The sequence below is a fragment of the Lagenorhynchus albirostris genome, chromosome X (genome assembly GCF_949774975.1).
Source record: "Lagenorhynchus albirostris chromosome X, mLagAlb1.1, whole genome shotgun sequence".
NCBI classification, from domain to species: Eukaryota; Metazoa; Chordata; class Mammalia; order Artiodactyla; family Delphinidae; genus Lagenorhynchus; species Lagenorhynchus albirostris.
This window is the reverse complement of record NC_083116.1, coordinates 125729279-125754174: the sequence shown is the minus strand read 5'-3', so window position 1 is coordinate 125754174 and position 24896 is coordinate 125729279.

Here is a 24896-nt window from a genome sequence, read left to right as displayed (position 1 = left end):
AGTGAGAGACCCACGTATCGAAAAAAAAAAAAAAAAAGAAGAGGGTACATTGTACATGTGTGGTTAAAAAAAGAAAAAAAAGAAAAAAGAAATGCCAATTAAAAAATGTTTTTAAAAAATGTTTATTTTTGCCTGATTGTTTTGTGTTTGTTTTGTTGTGTTTTTTCTAAAATAACTTGAAGTTAATATTACCAAGAGAGATTAGGAGTAAAATAAAGAAAACATGGACCATCAGAGTTAATTTTAGTGACAGTCCTGGTCTTAGTAACCATCAGAACGTTTTAGAGACAGAATTTTGATACGGTTGTAATAACCAAGCCAGGAAGATGGAGTTAAGTTGAAAACATAAAGTCAATTTTTCCACTGAGTCATTTCCTAGAATGAGACATAAATATCCCCAACATTCTTTGCCCTGGACATTAAAATGGATAATTTGAGTGAATATCTCCTGCAGTTGATTAGAGTCACTGCAAGTTAATTGTGTGACATGAAACCTCACATGCGGGGCTCTCAGATGGTAAGGGTACCTCAGAAGGATCACAGAGGGTTCTTGTCTCAGTGCTGATTCCCAGCAACCACTCCCCAGAGAGTTTGATTCAGGAGACTAACGTGGGACCAGGAACTTAACTCATTCATCTGACAAACTGCGTGGTACCCCTCCTGTAGCCAGAGAGGGACCAGGGTCTGCAGAAGCAGTCATCTGTGTGTTACCAGTACTCCAGGTGACCCGTAACCTAGAGGCTCCCAAACCTCACCACCATTGGCTCTTCAGGGCTCCCTGACAAGCCCAGAAGAATTTGAGAAGGGCCAGGGTCTGACATAGATACTGGCGGGAGATGTGCTGCATGCTGTCTAGTCCATTTGTAACCATTCAGTGAGCAAATCAAAAGTTTTAAAAGAAGAGGGGGACTTCCCTGGTGACGCAGTGGTTGAGAGTCCGCCTGCCGATGCAGGGGACGCGGGTTTGTGCCCCGGTCCGGGAAGATCCCACGTGCCGCAGAGCAGCTGGGCCCGTGAGCCATGGCCGCTGAGCCTGCACGTCCGGAGACTGTGCTCCGCAACGGGAGAGGCCGCAACAGTGAGAGACACGCGTACCGGGAAAAAAAAAAAAAAAGAAGAGGGTACATTGTACATGTGTGGTTAAATTTCATCAACTCCATAAGTGCCTTTACGTTAATTGTGTCACTAAGACGTTTATTTCCTAAAACAACAGCTAATCCTCTTTATCTGAAGCTACCGGTTTTCCCAAGTCAGCAGAATAACCATATCAATGTTTCTTTTTTCTTTGCAAAATAGAATCTCAGACAGCCAGCCTGAGAGGCATGCATCAGGCCCCTTGCACTGCAGTCATCCATTTGTGTTTTGACAAATGAAGGAATCTCAGACCCAAATGACTAGAAGGAAACACGGCTTACATACAGTCACATACTATGTTATTTGTTGAGTCGGTGTATGCAAAAAACTATTTTGAAGCGAGTCACTAATTGATTGTGGTCCGTTTGATTTTGTAACAACTCCACTCTGTGTTCACTGTTTCTCTCTAAATAAAGGACGCTGGTGTGCCTAAATAATCTGGCTGAATAGGAGATTTGCCTCTGTCTAGTCCAAGGGTTGGCAAATTATAGCCTGCTGCCTGTTTTTGTAAAATAATAATAATAATATTCGATTGGAACACTGACATGCCCATTCATTTAGGTGTTGCCCGTGGTTGCTTTCTGGCTACAACAGCAGAGTTAAGTCGTTGCCACAGAGCCATATGGCTCTCAAAACTTAAAATATTTACAATCAGACCCTTTTCAGAAAACGTCTGCCAAAACCCTGATCTTGTCACTTGAGACCACCAGAGTTAGGACTCAGCCAGACAGATGAAAATGCTCGACGTTGACAACGAAGCCATCTAAGTCTGTGCAAAGAACGGCTGTGCGTAAAAGCAACAGAAGAAATCACACGGAAACGGTCGACAGATTTTACTATATTTAAAGTATCTTTAAAATGAAAAGGACAATAAGGGAAAACATGGCAAAAAAATAACAAAGAGGTTAACGTGCTTGATACCCAAAGAACTGTCACAAATCTGGGGGAATGCCACCAGCAGTTCGGTAGAACAAACTAAAGAGGAACGGCTACAAGTTGCCGCTTTACAGAGCAGGAAATAGAGCTGAAAAGAGAGTGAAAAGATGTTCAACCTAACTAGTAAATAGTAAAATTAAAAACGTAATGAAATACCATTTCAGTTTGGGAAAAAAACTGAGTGAAACAGTGAGTCATATCCAGTCTTGGTGAAGCTATGTGGACAAGGTACCCTTGAGCCCTGATCATTTGCGGGGTGGCTGAGGGGATTCTGAAGGGCAGTTGACAACATCTATTAAGATTACATACACAGGCCCTTTGACCCCACAATTAAAATTCTTAATGTTCACCTTAGCGAAATACTTACAGTTGTTCACAAGACTGTACGTCAGAGGCCACACTATAGAAACTGTGCAGCAACTATATAGGATGAAGCAGAAGTGAATGTATTGATGTTGACAGCACTCCAAGATTATTTTCACCCAGAAGAAACAACTTGCAAGGCAATATGTACATGAAGTTACCATTGAGTTTCTTTGAAATCATATTTTTAACTTGTCATGGACTGAATTTTGTCCCCCAAAAAAGACAAGTCCTAACCTCCCAGTACCTCAGAATGTGACGTTACTTTAAAATAGGGTCTTCATCAAGGTAGCCAAGTTAAATGGAAGTGATTAGGCTGGGTCCTAATCCAACATGACTGGTGTCCTTATAGAAAGGGAAAATACAGACACGGAGACAGATGCACACAGAGGGAAGATGATGTTAAGGCACGTTGGGAGAAGGTGGCCACGTGACTGGAGTGCTCTCCAGGCCACGGAAAGCCAAAGGTTGACAGCCAACCACAGACACTGCAAGAGGCAAGGAAGGATCCTGCCCTAGAAGCTTCAGAGGGAGCACGGCCTTGCCAAAACCTTGATTTTGGACTTCTGGCTTCCAGAACTCCAAGACAGTACATTGCTGTTGTTTTAGGCCCCCCAGATTGTGGTACTTCGTTACAGCAGGCCTAGGAAACTAATCCACCATCCACTCACATCTCCCCCAAAACACCTAGTCAGATCTGGACGGCTTCTACGCATAGATGCCTGTGTAAGTGCACAGAAAATGACTGACAAGGTCATACACCAACCAGTAATGCGTACCTCTGGGAGGCGTCTGCAAGTGACACGTGAGATGGACCTCACCTTTCCATGCATTATTTGATAATCCAGCCGCTAATATGTGTTAATGTAGCATTTGTTTAAGTGAAAAATTCTCTCTTATAAGGTGAAATGGTGAAGAGCGTGCCCAGTGCCCCTCCTTTCTCGTGGAACAAGAACCCCTTTTCTGGTCCCACCTCTCCCATCCCAACCATCTGGTTCCAACACGCCATCCACCATTGACTGATCCCACAGATGCCCTTTGGGACCAAGCCAGGTCCACTGGGTCTGACGGAATCCCTCCCTGTTGGGATAGCTAACGACCTAAGCCTGGGACACCCTGGCCTGTGTGTCCACTGCTAGGCAGGGGAAGCAGCTCAAGTGGGACAGAACAAAGCCAGCCTAAGAAAGGAAACAAGTGATGGATGGGGCATGTCCGTGAGAACCGGTGGCCTGAAATCCTTGTTTCCAGCTGCTCCAGAAACCACCTTCACCTCTGTCCTCACTTACTTGAGCCAATACTCTTTGTCACCAGTGCAACTTAGAATTGGGTTTCTGTCACACTCAAAATAGCCCTACACAGAAAAGAACAGGAAAACGTAAGAGAGTAAACATTATCCATACAGTTCTAAACATCCGGTGGGAAAATGTTCAGAACCTTGTTAATAATCAAAGGAATACAAATTCCTTTAAAATGGGCTGTCTTGTTTGTTTGTTTTAACTCAGTGGCTTCTGTGCTCTGTGTGTGTGTCCCTGAAAAAACTGAAGTTCTCTGATAGCATATTTTATTCTTTTTTCATCTTTTTCTGCAGTTCCTAAATTCTTAACAATGAAAATTTATTCCTTCTATATTTAGAAGGTAATTCTCCCTCCTTTAAAAAACAAAAAACAACCTCTTACAAAAAATCAAGAGTGAAACATTTAGGACCTAGATACGAAGATATATTCAAAGAAGTCCAAGTGTGTGATCACTCACAGGGAAAAAATGAGGCAAGATGAGGGTGACATCATGGTTTAGAGCATATTTTGTCTGCCTTCTCAGCACACCTTAAATGTAGGGTGTTTGTTACTAATCTGGATTGAACAGGCTTGCGGTTGGCGTGATTGTGTCCTATATTTCAAGCCCTTTAGTGTATTAGATCCTGATAACTAAGGCGGTATCTGCCTCAGTGCTCACCAGTATTCCAAGGAGAGCCGTACTCCCTGAGGAAAGATCACCTAGGTGAACTCAGGTCTGGCCCTGTGATTTGTTTCCCCCATGAAGGTGAGAAACATGACATTTCAGGGGGATGCTTTCCAGTGGGGTTGTCATTTCCCCCCCACCTCCCTATCTCCATCAACCTCAGTCTCCACGTGACTCTTTTAGCAGAGGCCTCGGGCCAACTTGCAGTGACACGTAGCAAGAGCAAGAAAAAAGCTGAGTCATCGGGCCCTGGGGTTGTCAGTTAGTTACTGCACCATCACATGGCCTCCCCTCCCTAATGCAGTGGAAACCCAGGGAAAGAGACTTCAAAGGATCTTTGGAAAGAAAAGGAAGGTTGCACATACTCGATTGCAAAACGTATTTTAACTCTCTGACCTACTGTTCTATTCTCTTGCTATTTTTACACGCTGTAGTTATTCCTCTCGATATTCCACTAACTTAGCAAAAGGTTCTAGTGCTTTTTGAGCCTGATTAACAAGGAAGCAAAGGGAAAGTCTTGGCTGTATCAGAAGCTTTAACATTTCTAGCACAGCTCCTGCTCTGCACTAAATTACACTGCTATCAACATAATCAAGCACAAACAAGGCCACATTTCTGTAATACATTACCCAGCTCATGATTCCCTCCACCTCCCAGTCTCAGAAGAGACTGCAGCGGGAACCATACAAGCAGCTCTGAGTAATTTTTCCCAGATTCATTTTACTCCAGTTCTAAGATGAGTTTAGACCGAAGATTTTTGCCTCGTGGAAGCTAACTTAAATCATTTCAGTAGATTCAGGCTCAGCTTGGGAAGTGTGCGTATCAGGCGGCAGAAGTGCCCCTGTATTGCATCAGGGATATGCAAATATAAAGAAACAGCCCCTCACATAACAGTAAGGCAAGAACATGTTTTCATAAAACGTGAGGGAAATCGTGCATGCAAGAAATGCAGGAAAGAGTGAAATTACTTTTAACAAAGTGAATTGAGATCATCGTCATCTAGAGCCAAGGAGCTTCTCACGAGCTGAGGTGCCTTACAGTGAAGCACACACATGCGCGCGCACACACGCACACACTGACGTGCTATCTGAAATGGAGCGTTGTACACACGCACGGCCACATAGAGAGGGACATACATGGAGAAACGGACACACACAAGCATGCACACTGTCTTCACTGGAGCAGTGTCACACACACACACACACACACCTGGACACGCACCACCTACAGTGGAGTAATGCACACACTGGAAATACCACAGGAAGTATTTGTATCAAATTGAAATGAAATTTGTAGATCGCTGTGACTTTTTAAAAAAATGCCTTCTCAAACCACTAAGAGCTGCGGCTTTGTCTTATATGTTGATGTAAACATTTGGGGGTTGGTCGGTGAATTTCTTGCTGTTGTAAAATTTTCAGCAAACTTGAGTCTTGACTTAAATAGGTAAACCACAGTCTTTTATCAACACAGAATTTCCCTGTGGTCCAGGTCAAGGTTGCCCAAGATGTTAATCTTTGACAAATTAAATGCTGTAAATTCTGGCTAAGGCATGAAAACACAGTAATATCAAAAACATCAACTCCATATGTAGTTCTTTTAACCACGTCACATGTAGGAGGCTTGGGGTGGGCAGGAATCTGCCGTTTAATATTGATGGTAGCCAAAAGGACTCCCACTGGCCAATTCAGGGACAATTAGAGCATCCAAAAGAAGAAGAATGCTAATTGATTATAACCAAAACAACAACAAATTACCAAAAAAAGAAAAAAAAAACATGAGGCTGTAATGATGCACAAAAGTTGGGGTACAGAGAAGAAAATTTTAGCAAAGAACTTGCAGAAGACCTCACACAGGGTTAACGTGTCAGTTATATCTTAATAAAGCTGAAGGGGAAATGAAAAAAGAACAGTTTATAAAAGAAATGATCAAATTAGTAATTCACCATTCTGTAACCAGCAGTGTAGTACTTCAAACAGGAACAGTTAGGGGCTGGGTGTGACCCTATCTTCACAGTCCCAAAATATCACCCCCCTGGCCCCCATTGACTCATTCCTTACACAGGAGAGAAGGTGCCCACATGACAAGGATATTGAGTGGGCACAGCCCTAACCAACTAACCGAGCTCAGCAAAAGCAATAAAAAGTCACCTTGAGCATTAGATCCCCCGGTATAACTCAATGGAAGGGACGCAGTAACACCTCTTCAGTGTTCTTGCCAACATTGTCCAACCTGCGTGGAATCCTGAGGAGACAGGCAGACAAATACAGACCATGGGACGTTATAGAAGACAACAAGCCAGGACTCTTCAAAAACGTCAGTGGCATAAAAGAAGAACTGAAGGCAGACAGACTGTTCTAGATTAAAGGAGATTACAAAGTCATGGCCAAATGCAGGGCATGATTCTTAACTGAATCTCAGACTATTTTAAAGGCTCTGGAAGCACATTCTGTACTGACGCCGGAAGCTCCTAGAATCTACTGAGTGGACACAGGTGTCAGTGGCCAGGCAGGTGTGGCGGCCTCCTGCTGCTGTGGAGGCTCACTGCATTGGAGGGGCACGGGACAGGTCTGGGGGCAGGCTGCTTTTGTGGTGGCGTTTGCACAAGGCTGAGACAGCCTGTCCAGGTGAGACCCCTGGCACCGACCTGCAGGCAACACACCCACACCCACTGCAGCTGAAACACACCCCCTGGCCCTAGGACCCATTAGGGTCTATCATTTTAAGGGAAAGTCCCTTGGCCTAGTCCCTTTGGGCTCCTCTAACAAAGTACCATAGACTGGGCAGCTTGTAAACAACAGACATTTATTTCTCACTGTTCTCTAGGCTGTGAAGTCCAAGATCAAGGTGCTAGCAGATTTGGTATCCGGTGAGGGCCTGTTTCCTGGTTCATAGAAGGTACCTTCTCCCTGTGTCCTCACATGACAAGAGAGGAGAGGGAAATCTCTAGTGTCTCTTTTACAAGGGCGCTAATCCCATTCATGAGGGCTCCACCCTTATGACCTAATTACCTGTCAAAAGCTCCACCTCCAAATACCACTACCTTGGGAGTTGGATCTCCACATACGAATTTAGGAGGAGGACATCAACATTCAGAACATTGCATTCCTGGAGTAGCTTAACACAGTTGCCCCTATCAAAGCCCGGCATTATTTTGTTAGTGGCAGCTGTATTGAAACAGAGATCCCACCAACAATTTCTAAAAGGCAACAGATGATTTAGAACTTACTAGACTGGTGATCTGTGCCTCAGTTTATATCACTTGGAAGGCAGTTTTAATGACATACGGTTTAGGGAGAGAATAAAATGGACTATTTTTGAAGGGAGTGTATTACTTTATATTACCAAGTATTTTGTATGTTTTATATTACTATAGATTTTGTATTTTATTACTAAGGGGTAATTTTGATAGTGAAATATGTGTAAAGTCCTACATTAAGTGCCCCTTACACAGTGGTATCCACTAAATTTTACTTTCTTTTCTTCCAGGAGAATATCGAGATCTTTGACAAAGTAATGAAAAGCAAGAGATGGAACAGGTGCCCTCAGATAGGCACTTGTGTGCAAGCCATTCACTGGAATCCCCAAAGGCTGTAAGCTCTTATGTCTGAAAAGTACACCCCGTTGCCAGCCCTAACCTAATCCCACCGGAGTTCCCAGCTACTTAAGCAAGTACTTCAGTTGCAGCGAAATTACATTTACACACCAGTGCCAGAAGGAAAAATAACAATGGAAATGGAAATTCAACTTAAACACTGTCACTGAGGCACATTTCACGGACTGCAAAACTGAAGGGACATAAACTGTTTCCAATTTCCCTCAGCCCTGAAAGGAAGAGCATGAATCAGGTAATAAATCAAACTTTAATTTATAAACTTCTTGGGATTACACTTTCATGGATGACTATTTTATTCCAAAACTACTTCTGAGCCTCCCTCGTCAGTAAAAGAAACATAGAAGCACCTCATTTATTTACCAATCGCGACGGATGGCTCTCGTTCCCCAGCCCACCTCCCAAAATACATCTGCGCCGGTCACTGGGTTTTTTTGTTGTTGTTGTTGTTGTTTTAATGTGATCCTGAAAGGCTTTACATTTCAGGGCATTTCCCAATCACATGGAAGTCAGTTCTTATAAAATTACATCATGCCATGCTCTCAGTAAATAAAACGTTTTAACTGGGTGAGAAAAGGGATTTACTACTTCTATAGCCCTTTGTAAATATTCCTTTCGCTTTACCGGCATGAAAACCCCCAAGTGTGTTGTTTCCTGTCTTTAACATCTGTTAGAGGGAGTTGCTGTTTCTCACGTGGACTGTGGGTGACGCATGCCCTCACACTTCTGCAGCACTTGGGACACAGTGTGTATCCCGGGCCTTCACTGCCTCTGCAGAATGGATGAGAGCCGACCTACGCTTCCCCGTGTGGGTGGGTATCCAGGAGGCTTTGACACAAGGAAGAACCCCCATATGAGTGGCTGTACCCATGCTTTTTCTTCTCCCTTATTAAAAAAAAAGCAGTAAACTGTCAACAATTTCCTATTTAGTAGTCAGACCACCTTGAGAAAGATAGGTTGTCCGTTCACAGGTATTTTCTCCCTCTGTCCAAATCATGAGACTAAGAGTCACGTAGACACTTCATTTAAAAACTATAAATAAAACCCCCAAGTCTCTCAAGCAGGGATCAGCAAACTACACCCTTGGGCCAAATAAGCCACGCCTATTTTTATAAATAAAGTGTTATTGGCACTCGTCCACATCCCTTTGTTTTACATATCGTCAAAGGCTACAAGGTCGGATGAAGTTGCGAATTTTCAACAAAGATCCTATCTGTCTACCACAGAGCTCACAAGCGTCACTATCCAGCCCTTGACAAAACACATTGGCCAATCCCTGCTTTAAAGCCATGTCGTCTAACAGAAATAGAATGCAGGCCACGTGTATAATTCTAAATGGTTTAGTAGCCGTGTTAAAAATGAAAAAGAAACAAGTTAATTTTAATAATATATTTCAGCCCAGTAGATGCAAAAAGGTACGAGTTCAACATATGACCTAACATTGATACTAAAGTTATTAATGAGAAACTTTTTTTCTTCATATTAAAGTCTTAGGAAGCTGGTGTCTTTTTTTTTTTTTTTCTTCATATGAAGCCTTAGAAGTCTACCTCACATAACAATTCAGACTAGTCACAGTTCAACAGCTTAATAGTCACTTGGTCCCTGTAGGTCCAAAGGGCATGATAAGTGAGAAGAGAAAAGGAAATAAAGAATGAGTTTTTCCATGAAGGCTCCAGCTTCACTCAAGTGAAATGTGAGATAACAGACTTTCGGCTCATTCTAAGTATATCCCAAGCAATATTTGGGATGTACTTGATATTAAAACATCCTTCGCTGTGTGTCCAAAATTCACACGTAACTAGGTGTCCTGTAATTTATCTGGCCACCCATTCCTCGGCCCCTGAATTTTCCTGTTTAGTAAAAATTCAAGCGGGAGGCAGCAAAAGGAGGGGATGGTCTCTGATGCCCTCCAGTCAGCTTGGTTGCCTCACCTCATTATTTCATTGATTCTGAAAATTGCTGGTGCGTGCACACTCACTGGCCTGGGAAATCAATTAATGCTAAATTTATCCAGCCCAAGGGCTGCCAGGGGTCATGCAGAAGCCCAGGCTGCACCCCTCAGCACGAGTCAGCAATGCCATCACCCACCAATGAGTCCGGAAGTTGAAACGCAGAAGCAATCCTCCTTTTAAGAAGGTTTTGCTCTAAAAAAAAAAAAAAAGTGTGTTGTCCCACCAAGGCACTAGAAACACCTTCCACAGAAAAGAAAGAGTCCACACAAGAGTCATGATAAAAATGGACTACAGATAATTTTTCTTACTCCTGTGCAGGGGAAAAACATATTGACTGTGTCCTTTCCGCCTTCGGGGGAAAGGAGGGCAGCCCTTCTAGAAGCACTGAAGTGCAGAATGAGGGAACACATAGTGAGATGACCAAAGAGTAATTTTAGAACATGAGAGCTGTCTGGGAATCCACGTAAAAATCCAAGTTGTGAAAACCAAGCTTCATGTGTTCTGTTTCCTATAGTCAAAAAATTCCGAAAGTATTCTGTCTTCTTAAGGCAGTGGTAACAGAGTTCAAAGCACAGGATGAAAATCGGATTGTGTGGAACAGAGTATCGTCTGGTGAGAGAACAGTTCCGTTCGGCAGTCGGGGATTCAGCAGATGAGTGAATTGCTTGGCAACGGCAGCATGATCAAAGCTGTCTACACAATTCGAACAAGTAAGAATAGACCCCAAAAATGAAGGAGAAAATGATCTAGTGACAGCTGCAATTATGCATTTTTTTTTTCATTTGCTCATCTTGAAAAATCATTTGGGAGAAACTTCCTCACAGAAAGAACAGAGAACCTTTATGTCATTCTTTTTCAAATTAATTCACTTGCTGAGCTGAAGATTCGAAGCACTTCATCGATCCGTTATTTAATGATGGCTCAAAAGATGTGCAGAATGAGGGTTATCTTTCTGTTGGAAGAAAACAAATTGTTTTAATCGTGTGCACGTTAATATGTCCAAATGAACATCAAACTCCAGAAGACTGAAATAACTCCACCCCATCCGGAGACACCAGAATTTTCAAAGTTCTCTTGTTATTTCAGCTTCTAGCCTCAGTTACAAGTGAAGGCATTAGGAGGACTTGAAAGGTGTCCAGAATCCCGCAGATACTCATCAGGTTCTCACAGGCTCTCTCCATTTGGATCGGTACCATGATTTAGTCTTATTTTCCTGACGTCTTGCCCACTTTGAGATTCTTTTATGCTACAAACCAGAAAGCTCACTCCAAAATAGAAAGCACAAAATGCACTGAAAAAACAATAGCCTGCATCGTGTCCATAGGTTTATAAACTAGTTTTTTCTTCTCTCTGTAGTGGGAGGCCACCAAGAAAGTAGTTCATCAGATTCTCAAAAGTATTATTGGACATAAAGATTTCTTTCTCTCGTAGGTTTAAAAAAGAATAGACTGCCAAGTGTCTGCACTTGCAAGCCAGTTTTAAGTTATGCTGTGTGCACTCTAGAATTCCTCAGGAAGGTGAAATAAAATCACTGCGAAAGTACTTCATGCCTCTGAACTGTGCAAAGATGGTGAAATGGTAAATTTGGGGTTGTGTATATTTTACCACAATAAAAAAAAATTTTTAATAGAAATATAGAAAAATGGAATAGGGCTTCCCTGGTGGCTCAGTGGTTGAGAATCTGCCCGCTAATGCAGGGGACACGGGTTCGAACCCTGGTCTGGGAGGATCCCACATGCCGCGGAGCAACTAGGCCCGTGAGCCACAACGACTGAGCCTGCGCGTCTGGAGCCTGTGCTGCGCAACGAGAGAGGCCGTGATAGTGAGAGGCCCGCGCACGGCGATGAAGAGTGGCCCCCGCGCGCCGCAACTAGAGAACGCCCTCGCGCAGAAACGAAGACCCAGCGCAGCCAAACATTAATTAATTAATTAATAAACCCCTACTCCCAATGTCTTCTTAAAAAAAAAAAAAAGGAATAAAAGCAAATAGCCATAAAACATCAGGCATAACACAGTGTTGACGGCAAGTCTTGTGCCTACACTGCCGGCACCTACCAGATGCCAGATCTGCTTTTCCTTCATGACCTGAAGTTCCAGAAACTGCTCCCCATACTAACCACAGTTTTTGGTCCAACTGGCCATTCAGTCCTATAAGTAAACAGGGCTGTAATTTAAATAGGCTGTTAAGACACAGGATTATCTAGACTGTTCAACATCACAGTCCAGTTATTTTGCCCTAAGGTGCAAACAGAATTCCATTTAAATATTACCATAATAACCAGTGACATCTTCGAATTCCATGGCCACATTCATATTTCCCCTTCTCTTGACAGTTAGCAGTAATTTCTGTGTCACGGGAAATTGCACTTATCATTTTCATAAGCAATCATATTCTTTAATGAAGACTTTTGGAGTTTTTTTTCCCTACCAACAGGTAACTTAAGAGTAGGTATATTTGGACTTTTTTTTTAGGATTCAACATTCCATATAAAATTTCACATGTTTCTCGTCTACCGCACTGGTTGGCTTTGGGAATGGTTTTCACCTCTGTGCTCTGTTAGTTGTGGGTCTACCCATGGCACTTTGTGGACTTGGAGGAAGATGGGGGAGTCCAGAGGGAGGGAGGGCATTGCTGGGCAGAGACTTAGGAAGGCATGAGAGTGGAAGGGACTAAAGGAAGGGGGAGGGATGTGGGTGCTCAGCAGAGCAGGTAAGACTGCACAGGCTGGGGAAAGTATTCCAGGCTGAGGAGTTTAGTTCACACCCAGAAGAGAAGTGGGGTACCTACCATTGGATGATTTTAAGCAAGGAGGCATGTAGTGAGGTAGATAGCAGCCCCCAAAATATATGTCCAAGTCCTAACTCCTGGCACCTCAGAATGTAACCTTATTTGAAATAGGGTTTTTGCAGATGTAATTAAGGTAAGGATCTTGAGATGAGATCATCCAGGTTCACAGTGGGCCCTAAATCCAATGACTCGTGTCCCTGAAAGAGAAAGGAAATGAAGGTTCGAAACTCAGAAGCCAAGACTCCATGTGAAGATGGAGGCAGAGATCAGAGTGGTGGGCCCACAAGCCAAGGCAGCTGATGGCCACCAGAGCTGAGAGAGGGACATGGGATGGATTCTCCCCCAGAGCTTCCGGAAGGGCCAATCCTGCTGACACCTTGATCTCAGTCTTCTGGCCTCCAGAACTGTAAGAGAGTATAGCCACCTGTTACAGGTCATTTGTTACGGCAGCCCTAGGAAATGAACACAGATTCATATAATCAGGTTTGCATTTCAGAAACATATTCTGACTTTGGTAGAGGAAAATAGCTTGAACTAAAACGCAGACCAGGTAGGAAGACTGTCATAATCCAGATGAGACCTGAAAAGACCCAGGAGTGTGGCAGGAGTGCTGAAGATGAGGTTATTAAGGCAAAGGCCTTTCACAGACATTGTCACACTCGGGGTTGGGGGTGGGAAGTGGGAACCAAGGACAGAGCTACCAAGTGGAGAGAGGGCACAAGGGGAGGTGTTACCAGGAAAGAAGGGCAGCTGGACCCCAGAGATGGCAGGGAAGGTGGGCGTGGATGCAAGTAAGAGTCCTCATTGCCAAGTTAAGAAATGAATGACTTTCTCCCTACTGACCACCGTTAGGCAAGGTCATCTGCTGAGAGTATGCCGAGAAGGGGCTGGGAGAAAGCTGTGTCGTTTTGACGCAGTTAGGCCTGGAGGATGGAATAGAAAAGAGGGGCTCGCAGAATCACTTGCTCTCAGGAGGGCCCAGCTGGGGTTGAAGATCATGATCTGTAGTAACATGAATTCACTCAGTTGTGCAATTTTTCTTTAGCAGCCATCAGCAGCTTGGATGTGGACCAAGGACGGCAGATGGCTGGGCTGATTCAGGATCACGCTTCCGCAAAGAGCAGGACGTAACATTTCAGTTTGTGTCCAATATAAGCTCTGTTGGACCGATCGACTTGACTTCAGTAAATTCTCTACTGTAAACGTCGGGTACAAAAAATACTCCCTAATGGATACATTGTGGCACTGTCTTCCGCCGAACACTCTGATAGCCTTTGAGAATGAATGAGCTCTAGCTACGCAGACAGAGGAACATGAGGCCGGTAACGGTGAGTGACAGATGTAAGACCCCCAAGATACACGCCGTACCATCCATTAATACAACATTCATTCTGTTTAAGGGTATAGACGTGGAGTAAAGCTACAGAGAAAAGCAAGGAGATGATTATCCCCAAAGTCAAAGGAGTGGTAACTTGTAGTGGGGAAAGATGGGTGGCGATGAGGCGACCACTGGCAGTGTTCTCTTTCGTGACGAGGGATTGCTGATTGTTCCTTTTCTATTATTTGGTAAAACATGTATCTTGAATGCATTTTTATGCCCATAGATCATACATCATAGTGAAAGAAGAAAGGAGGGAATCTCTGTGAATCTATAAATAGCATTCAATATCATTTTAATTCTCTACAAAACAGAGGTTAGTATTCTAATAAGCCAGGATTTTTTTTTTCCCCAATGGCAAGCATGAGCAACTCAAATTGTGTTAAAAAAAAAAATGCTACCTACTATGGTCTTTCTCTCTCCACTCCTTGGCTTCACGTTTCTCTATGCCTCAGTGCTGTCTTCAGTCTGAAGGACTGATAAAGATGGATTTATAAACAAACAAATCTCTTTGTTAGAAATTCTAGCAAAAGCCCACATCTGGCTGTCTCTAGGTCATGGGTCACAAACTTCTGCCTAACCAGTCACTGTAGCCAAGGGATTTGAAATGCTATTTGGCCAGGCCTGGTCTTCAGGTCTACCCCTGGAGCTTTATATCACAGGGCCTGAGAGTTCCCTAAAGAACACACAGCCGGGGCTTCCGTGGTGGCGCAGTGGTTGAGAGTCCGCCTGCCGATGCGGGGGACACGGGTTCGTGCCCCGGTCCGGGAAGATCCCACATGCCGCGGAGTGGCTGGGCCCGTGAGCCATGGCCGCTGAGCCTGCGCTCCGCAACGGGAGAAGCCACAACAGTGAGAGGCCCGCGTACCGCAAAAAAGAAAAAAAAAAAAAGAACCCATAGCCACGTGTTCCCTAAAGGAAACTTGACTTGTTTTAACCATAAGGCAGGGGGTGGACATGGGAGCAGACAAAACCCACCAGTGTCCACTACAGATATTTCCACCTTTCTTTGGCGCTGTCACCAAGCAGTAATTTCCTTTCATTTCCTACTCCTATATTTCAAACACTTCCTTTCCAGCCCTCTCCCAAATAAAGAGCAAAGGCAAACAAGATAAGCAAAATACACCGAAAAACACCCAAGAATTTAGAAGGGAGCAAAAGGACTGAAAGAATGAGTGATGCCATTTTCCCCAACCTTTGGCCTGTCATTAATTACCTAAAGGAACTTTGGGTCAAAGCTTTGCATCAGCCCAGGTACATAATTGCTAGTCACTTACTGGCAGTAGATTCGTGCTCGCGTGGTGCAGCAGATTAGAATCGTTCTGCTTGGCAGGACGGTGAAGGGTGCCGGATTGACCCAGCTCCCTCAGCTTCGCCCAGTGACCAGCAACTTCTGCCCCAGAGCCTCAGGGGACAACACAACTCACTGCGCTCCTTGAACTGCATATAGGGGGAAGGTCAGCAATGCCCTGGGAGTGTCCAGGACAGAATGGATTTCCCCAGAGGCAAAGGACAAGCTGCCTACCAGTGACCAAGCCAGCCAGTGCTCCAAGACCATTTCAACACAATCACAAGCAAAAATGTCTGCAGAATTATGTCTGTGGTTCACTGAATCCTCGCTGCTTCTGCCGACACTGCCGACACTGAACTGCAGGGCTGATCTGTGCACGTTTAAAAGCACCCTGAGATCACCAGCCCCTTCCAGTCACCCCTGCACTGGAATCAAGCGTTAATGGAGTCCCTTGAAACAGAGCTCCAACAGACTTTTCAGCCTTAGGACATCTCCTTCTTGAGAACGGCTTGAGGAAACCAGCAACATCAGAACATTCGCAGCCGGGATATTTCTTCCCAATTAAAGCAAAGAAGAAAGACAAAACTCGGTCTCTTTTCAATAATTACCAGTAATCGTTTCACAACAAAAGGCTTTGTGGTTTCTGGTAATCACGATCAATGAAGATTAAATTAACATCTTGAAAATCCACAAGATTATTCCACAGATATACCTTAGGCTCCCTCCTAGGTGCCCCGCTCTCTAGCAAGCTCTGGGGACCCGAACATGAATAAGATACAACTCCTGTCAAAAAGATATTACTGGGGAATAATTCACCCCTAGCGGCACATTCAGATGACACACGGGCTGCGGTGAAGGCGCGCAGGGCCCAGGTCTGGTAGTTAGCAGCTGCCCTTGCATCACCCATGGGCAGGTCCCTCCCTCCTCCACCCACTTCTCCCTCCAGGCTGCACAGCCCAGGTGCCAAGAGACCACAGGGCACCCCTAGGCCAGGGTGCAGAAGGGATGGGAGTGCCTTAGCCACCCTCTCTCCCTCCTCCTCTGTGAAGCCCTCAGTCCTATTAGGACCATAGTTGTGTCCTCCCCAAAATTCGTAAACTGAAATCCTCACTCCCAGTAGGCCGGAACATGACTATATTTGGAAAGGGGGCCTTTAAAGAGATGATTAAGTTAAAATGAAGTCATTAGGGTAGGCCCTAACCCAAAAGGATGGGTGTCCTTATAAGAAGAGGAGATTAGGACACACGTTCGCAGAGGAAAGATCATGTGAGGACACAGGGAGAAGACGGTGGCGTCTACAAGCCAAGGAGAGAGGCCTCAGGAGAAATCAATGCTGCCGACACCTTGATCTTGGACTCTGGCCTCTGGACTATGAGGAAATAAATTCCTGGTGTTTAAGCAGCCTTGTCTGTGCTACTCCGATATGGCAGTCCCGGCGAAGCCAGTCCACTGCTCTGCGGCCGGAACGCAGAGACCGTACATACAGAAACTCTCAGGTTCATAGGATGCCTTTTTTTTTTCCTTCCCAATTTGCAAAGCCCAGACAGTTGAAATGCCAGACACTTCTTGCTCTTTAGACTGAAATGGTATAGCTTACTAAATCCAAACATGTGCTACGCCCACGACGACCCATCCCCCCCCAGAAAAACTTACACGTGGCAACCAAATCCTGGCTTCTCCCTCCTGGCTCCCCCTTCTTCCTCTCTCAGACAAGTCCCCAGACGGTTTTAAGGATTTTAAGACGTTGCATAACCTGGCTTGGAAGAAAGAGCCAGTGGAGCTTTTCCTGAATCTGCCTTCACGTGACGGTAACAGATTGTGAACTATACGTTTGCCAATTTTCCCCCGTGTCAGACCATTTTTAAGTTTTGTGTGCACAGAATGGCATTTAAAGGCCTAAAATATCTATAGCCCACGAAGTTCACATAACGTGCGCAAGAACAGCTGATGCAGAGTTGGGGTGGGTTTGGGGTTTTGTTTGGGGGAGGCGGCGGCGGCTTTTCTGGTTGGTTGGTTTTGTTGTTTTGCTTTGGGGCTGAAGGCGGGAGCAGGGAACAGGAGGGAACCGAGTTACAGGCAGCTATTTAGGAAAGTCCTCGCTAGACTAGAGGGGGAAGGGCTCAGGACTGCTGGGGCTGGCGGGTGAGCAAGCCTGGGGTTGCGGGGGGGGGGGGGGGGTCCCTCTATGATGACCTGGCAGGCAGCTCCGCTGCTGGGTCTCGGGGCACCCAGCCTCCACTTTAAACCCACCCCCTCTCAGTCTGTGAACAAGTGGTTGTTTTAAAAAAAAAAAAAAATGTTTTTTTTAAGCAGACTTCCTGTTATGTTCAAGGAAGGCTTGGGCCGTTTTATTATTAAGCAATTTTCTTTTTAAGTTTAAAAAAAAAAAGGCCACATTTCCCCTCAGACTAAAATCTGCCTTACTCAAGTATCCATGTTTTAAATCTCATATTTTCTTAAGCCCTTAATTAAGCCTTCCAAAAGCTCGGCTATGTTTAATTTGCATTCCGAAACAGAAAATCTAATGTGTTTTAACATTGTCTGCTTCAGCTGAAAAGGAAACTGTAAATTTATACAGTCTGGCTTTTAAAAAAAAAAAAATTGGCAATTGCATCCTAATGAGTCTCTGGAATGGGGTTCCAACGCCCCTGTCCTTAGCCTTCCGTCCCTCCTCCGTCCTCTGCTCCCTCCTCCCTCCTCCTCTACTTTCCCTCCCCCTCCCCTCCCCTCCCCCTCCCTTCTCTGCTCCCTTCCCCCTCTACTTGCCATCCCCCCATCCCCCTCCCTTCCCTCTCCTCCCACCCCTCTGTTTCACCTCCCATTCTTCACCTCCCCCTGCTCCCTTCGCCCTCCACTCCCTCCTGCTCGCCGCGACTACCTTCCCGCCGCAACTGCAGGCTCCCCCTCCTCCTTCCATCTCCCCTCCCCCATACTCCTTCCCCTCCCCCATACTCCCTCCCTCCGCCAGCCACTTGCGGTGGGGGAGGGGCGAGCCTGGAAAGGTCACGTGGCCTCCTCGGCCTCCGGGACGGGGGAGGGGCGGCGGCCGAACCTGTTCTTTGTTAAGAGGTCAACGCCAGCGCCCAGCGCCGCCAGGAAGGAGTTACCGACGACCTTCGAAGAGCGGCGCACTCGCAGAGGCCGCCCCCCCAACTCCGTCGCCCCTCCCCCACTCCGTCGCCCCTCCCCCCAGGCCTGCTGGCCCTGCTCTCTCTAAATCTTCTGCTCCCAAAACACTGCTCGGGCTCACAGTTTGCTCCCGGGGATCCTAGGGCCTTTCGGGGCGGGGAGTGGGGTCTGCGGAGAAACGGGAAAGGGACAGCAGAGGGGCTGGGCCGCGGGGGAGTGGCGGCTGGGTCTGGGGATAGGTGGATGCGAGGGGCCAAGGGGGAAGGTCCTGGAGGCCGGGGGTGCTTTGTGGTAGCACTGGGGGACGGAGGTGGAGGATTTAAGGAACTCCGTCCTGTCGGTGGACGCAGGAGGGTTTCTCTGAATTTCTGCTGAATGTCAAAAGGGTGAAGTTCCCGCTGCACAGTTTGAGAACCGCTCCCCACTACCCAGCCCTATAATTAAACCCCCAGTAGGACCGCGCGGGAGGCTGGGCCCTGGAACTGCTGTGTGCTGCCTGCCTAGTATCAGCCGCCCCATAACTGTAACTTCAGAAGCCTCTGGTACGGTGTAGTGGCGAGAGGGTTCGCAGAGTTACCGGAGACGGTCGGGTTCATTACTAAGCCTCCTGATGAAATGTTTGCCACTTTCCTGAGACTTTACCGCTTAGATAGTAAAGGATGTTTACTCTTCCTAATACAAAGCGAAGCGTAGCCAACTTTCTGTCCAGGAAAGTAAAGATTCCCAGAGAAAACCGGTGTTAATGTTTGCGTGCATGACATGCCTGTCGTTTTTCTCCGCAGAAAAAAATGTTCCATCCAGACGGAGTTGAGGGTAGCGGGGAGGTGAATCATAAAATGGGGCTCGCACTGTTTAAATAGCTTAGCATTCTGATTTGGTTACCTAGCCTTAAAAGTATTTTTTTAGGTCACTAAATACTTTTCAAAGGCATACTTTTAATGACGGCTTAAAATTCCAGTGTATGCATTTTGTTTTTTGTTTTTTGTTTTTGTATGCAGTTTTAATTTCCTTAATGCAGAGCATTCTTCTTGTTCAACCCTAAAGAAATGCATCCTAAATTACCCCCTTGTGTAGTTATACAAGTAACTTTCTTTACCCGCAACCCACAGTGCAAAAAAAAAAAATGGTTACAGTTTCCTCCTGCCATGGATAAGTGTTTTGACGGCTTGCTTGGGGATTATTTGGAACTCCTATTTGAAGCTTTCCAGTGTTCAAGGTAGAAAAAAACATTGGCAAATTTTCCAAGCCAAGAGCTGCTTCCTGTCCTTTTGAGACTTCAGATCAGAGAAGAGGTGGGCCTGAAGGGGGAAAAGGGATGCTTCAGGTGACTGGAGAGAACGAAAAATACCCCAATACCCTGGCTTTGGAAGGATCTGGGATGGGAAGCTCCCTGTCCCAAAGCACTGCCTGCCACGTTCCCTGGGATATCCAGCAAAGCCGAAACGTTCACGGTGAGGGGTGGAAATTTTCCCTCTGTTGTATTCTGTTAAGTACACAGTTTTTGTGTATGTACACAGGCACATTTTAGGGGCGTGGTGGATATCACTAATTACATATAAATTGAATGACTTTGAATGCACAAAATTACGTGGTAGGGCAAGGAGGCATCACAGAGAGAAGACATCAGTCCCCGCCTGGTAATGACAAACTTGGTACCCATCACACGGACTTTGTAAGCAAATTGTTTCCCCAAGTTATTTTTTCCCATGCTGCAACATGGACTGTGAAAAGAAGAGATGTGAGAAACATGCACAGCCTTTCATTTCACGAAGCAAGACCCCTCAACTTGTGTTCTATAGTCAAGAACTAACTCCAGAGGCGTCCTTGTATCTCTGCAGAACATTCACGTAGTGAATTTTTTGTTCTTTGAATCGACAACTTCAGTGTTGTAGTGTGACCAGTGGTAAATAGCCACCCAAGAGGAAAGAAGACACACGTCCACACAGACTCCTAAAACAGTGTTCACAGCAGCATTATTCAGAGAAGAACTGGAATCACCCCAGATGTCCGTCAGCAGCTGAGTGGATAAACAGAATGTGGTCTCTCCACACAATGGAATGTGAGTCAGCCATAAAAAGAAATGAAATACTGATGCGTGCTACAGCGTGGCTGCAACTCAGAAACGTTATGCTGGGACACAAAAGGCTGCCTATCATTTGATGCCATTTCTGTGAAATGTCCAGGAAGGATTAACCTGCAGAGACGGGAGGTAGCTGAGTGGTTATTGCCAGCTGTAGGAGGGGAGAGATGGGGAGTGACAGATGAGGAGTGCCGCGTTTCTTCTGAGGGTGATGAAAATGTTTTAAAACTACATTTGTAGTCATGGTTGTACCACTCAGAATATACAAAGAAATAACAACAGCACTGAACTATACACTTACGGTGGGTGGATTTTATGGTATGTAAATTGTATCGCAGTAAAAGAATTTTTTAAGGCGGTAATAGAATGCAATTTTTGCAGACACTGTCTCTAAGTGAAAAGGGGCCTCTAACGCAGACCTGTTGAAGACAGAGTATCTTCAAAATAAGCCACCCTGACACTAGCACATGGTAGAGCAACTCTGTGCCAGACACTGGCTTTTTCTTTGAGGTGTTTCTCTGTGACCCTGATCCTACCGGGTCTGAGCCCTGATCACTCCGTGCATACACTTGGGCTCAGTCCTTCTAGTCTCTTCTGTCTTCCTGCATTCTGCCCCGAGGAGCCTTGTGATGGTGTGCTTGGCCACCTCTCCCAAATACCCTACAGAAGACTCCATGAGTTGCTCTCACGGGAGACTTACACAGTTAACCCCTGATTCCTGAGGCTACAGTGCAGGGTTTCCTCCAGCTATAACCTCACCACACTTAGCTGAGCTCTCTTATCTTTCCTTCTCTCCAGATAGGAAATGCGCTCCTGGCCATCCACAGTCAGAAGCACATTTCCCATCGAACCCCAACGCTCATGAAATCACCCTTACCCTTGCCATGTGTGACAAACTGTCATTTTCTTGTTTATCCACTTTCATTTCATTTTTTCAATGCTGGTCACCACCTACTCCATTGAATTCACAACTATCTAATTATATGAGTGACCCTCCCCAGTTCAGAAAATATAGATCCCCGGGGGTATTAGGCAATACATGCAGACCTTTTGGTTGTCACAGATGGGTAGGGGGTTGCTCCTGGCATCTAGTGGGTGGAGGCCGAGGATGCTACTTAACATGCTACAGTGCCCAGCAGAGCGCCCACAGCGGAGGACGACCTGGCCCCAGACAGCCACAGTGCCAAGGCTGAGAAAGCCTTCGCTCAGCTTGAGCAAAGTGAACAGCAGATGAGGATCTACTAGGCAGGTCTTGTAGTTAACTCTAAAGCAAGGCTGAAGGAGAACCCTCCGCAATTGACAGCGGTGACCTCGTTCCTGCCTCTCCTTTCCACTTGATATCTTCACCTTCTGTACTGCTAATCCAGTGCAGACAGTGTAGGTCCCCGGACGACTTAGCTCAGGAGGGAGAGGCTCGACCCGTTATCAGTATTTAGCTGAGGGCTGGTTTGCGCCCAGTGGATTTGCACAGGCCTCGATCAACCTAACTCGTGTAGGAGAGTATTGTATCCCTGTGAGCCCCATTCAAGCCCCCTAATTTGAACCAGCTTCCTCCGCCAGGGCTTGGTCCCCAGGGGAGTGTGGGTCTTTGTTATTTGGGCCTAAGGTTGCTTTGCGTTGCAGTGTTCTGAAATAAAGGCCCGCTCTGCCCATACCACGGCCTCAGAACGACACAGGCCTGGCTCCGCCCTCCACGTGCCTTGGCTGCAGGAAGCGTCTGGTGCTGGACCCTCCTCCTGCCGTGTGGCTTCTCCGCTCACATCTGCCTCAAGCCTCCCCCACGGGGCCCCCATCCTGCGCTGCCATCTGCTCCTGTGGAAACTTCCAGCTCGCCAGCCCCGCCCTAACTCTCCTTCTTTCTCACCTGAGAACCCAGGAACCATCCGTGAGGCAGCTCGTGGGCCTCCACTCACCTCCACACCTAAATCACATGTTCCCTAAACTTTAAAACGCCTACTGCTGGAAACCTACCCCCAGAGATTTGGGGTTCTTTGGTCTGGGATGTGACCCACCCATCGGAATTTTTTAAAGCTACCTGGAAACCCAAAGGGGGAAAAAATTTTTTTTTAAAGGGGAGTTCCAAGATTACCTAGTGGTTAGGATTCCGGGCTTTCAGGGCCAGGGGCCAAGGTTCAGTCCCTGGTTGGGGACCTGACATCCGGCAAGCCACGTGACACGGCCAAAAAACACAACTACTCGGAGAGGGTCATGTGTAGCCAGGGTCGGGGCTCTCCTTCCCCTCTTCTCCTCCTTTGCTGATCCCCAGTGCGCCGCCGCATTTCTTCTCTTTGTTCCCCTTAGAACCACTTGGAGAACTCTGGGTATCTCTTTTGGGGGGGTGTTTTCCTGTGAGTTAATATTCTGAATTTGAACTCATGGAGGCTTCTCCTAGGAAAGAAATAATGCTAGATTATTGCTGGGGGAATGGAACTCAGGAACATGTTTTGAAAACTATTTTTTTCAGTTATGTGAACTCTAACACTGTTGGCATTTGGAACTGGATCATGCCCTGTGTGTGGTAGGGTGTTGAACAGCGTCCCTGGCCTCCACCCACCAGATGCAGTTCCACCCCCTGGTCCTACCTGTGACAACCCCACTGTCTCCAGACACTGTACACATCCCCTGCGGGGAGCAAAATCGCCCCAGTTGGGAACCACTGATGTAAGAATATACAGAAGTATGTTTCTGCTTTGCTGATTTTTAACTACGTTAAAAAATATACCTTTTCAAAATATTTTTCAATCTTATTGAATACCAACAGCACTTTGTGTTGTCGAGGTGGGAGGGAGAGCGTCATGCCCACCCTCCCGGGTACCTGAAGAGGAAAGCAGGAACAGACCTGCTGGAAGAAGAACGACCTGGAGCTGGGCACATAAATCAGTGAGAGGCAGTGCGTTCAGTGAAATTAGCAGAGGCACGGCCTGGCCTCTTCTGTCTCCCGACCGCCGCCCTGGTTCAGGCGCTGGCCTTGCAGGAGTCCACAGAGCTCCCACTGCTGACGGGCCCAGGGCACCTCCTGACTTCCGTTCTGCCTTCCATCCAGACCAGCGCGGCTTCCTCTCTCTGGGGATCACGGGACCCCTTCCCCCTGCGAAGCTGCGCCTTGACGCACCGTCAGACACCAGAAGAGCCGCCTGCAGTCAGGAGCGAGATGTGGCCGGGCCGAGAACCGTTTGTCACTTCTGCATGATGGGGCGCCATCAGGCCCAGCGCCCCCCAAGCTTGTGTCTGCACGCAGCTGTACCGGGGGCAACAGCTAATGAGGAGGCGTCTTTCCAAACCAACAGAGCATCAGGGGAGTTTTTAACATTTTGCAGCATCTCTAGAACTATGTTAGGAATTTCAGAGGAGACACTGGCCCTTGGATTCTCTCCTCCTGAATTGTTTGTGGGGAAATGAGCCACGCTGTTTCCCGTTCTCGGACCTGCGTGCAGCACGCTGCCGTGTAAAGACGTGTCCACGTGTGACTACACAGAGAGCCGCTGCACAGGGCGTGGGGCATGGCGTGGAAGGGAAATGCAGGGGCCTGTGTTCAGAGGCAGGACAAAGGAAGTTTCCTGGCTTCTGCGGTCTCTCTTGACCTGTCTTGGTGTTCTTACCTTCAGTGTCACGCTGCTTCGAGCACTGCCACTCACAGGGGGTCCCCCACAGGTGCTGGGGTGCCGTGACTCAGCAAGCGGGGCACGTCTGATGACCCCAGCCACCGCCCCGCACGCGGGGCAGAGGGCGGCATCAGTCCTGGGTGGAGACGGGGAAGTGGGCTGCAGAGAGCCCCCTCCCCGGGGAGCCTCCCGGCCCCAGCTCCGTGCTCCGTTATCCTCGGGCTTCACTTTCAAGTCCCACACTCAAAGATAAAATTATTACAGCTGTCCGTATGGCAGTTTCAGAGTATTAAACCCCAGACCAGGACCCCACGTGAGCATGGGGCCTCGTGCCACTGAAGTGTCACACAGCCACGAAGCTGGCCCTGCCTACCTAAAGCGTCAGCCAGGCTTTGACATAACTAAGTAAAGGATGAAGAAGACATTTTCCAAATCACAAGATGATGCAATAGCCAGTTGCCCAAATAATTTGTTCTATTAGAAACAGAATTAGCATTCCAAGCACTTTTGCTCTTCTCAGTTGCCAAATTCTGTTTTCACATTGTTAGTCTCTATACAGTGAAAACGTACAATGCACATTTTTTTTAAATCAGCCTCCATTTTTGGAGTTCCTGGCATGTATTTCTTGATTGATTTGTAAAACAGCCAGAAAAGAACTGAGGATTTGTTGTGGC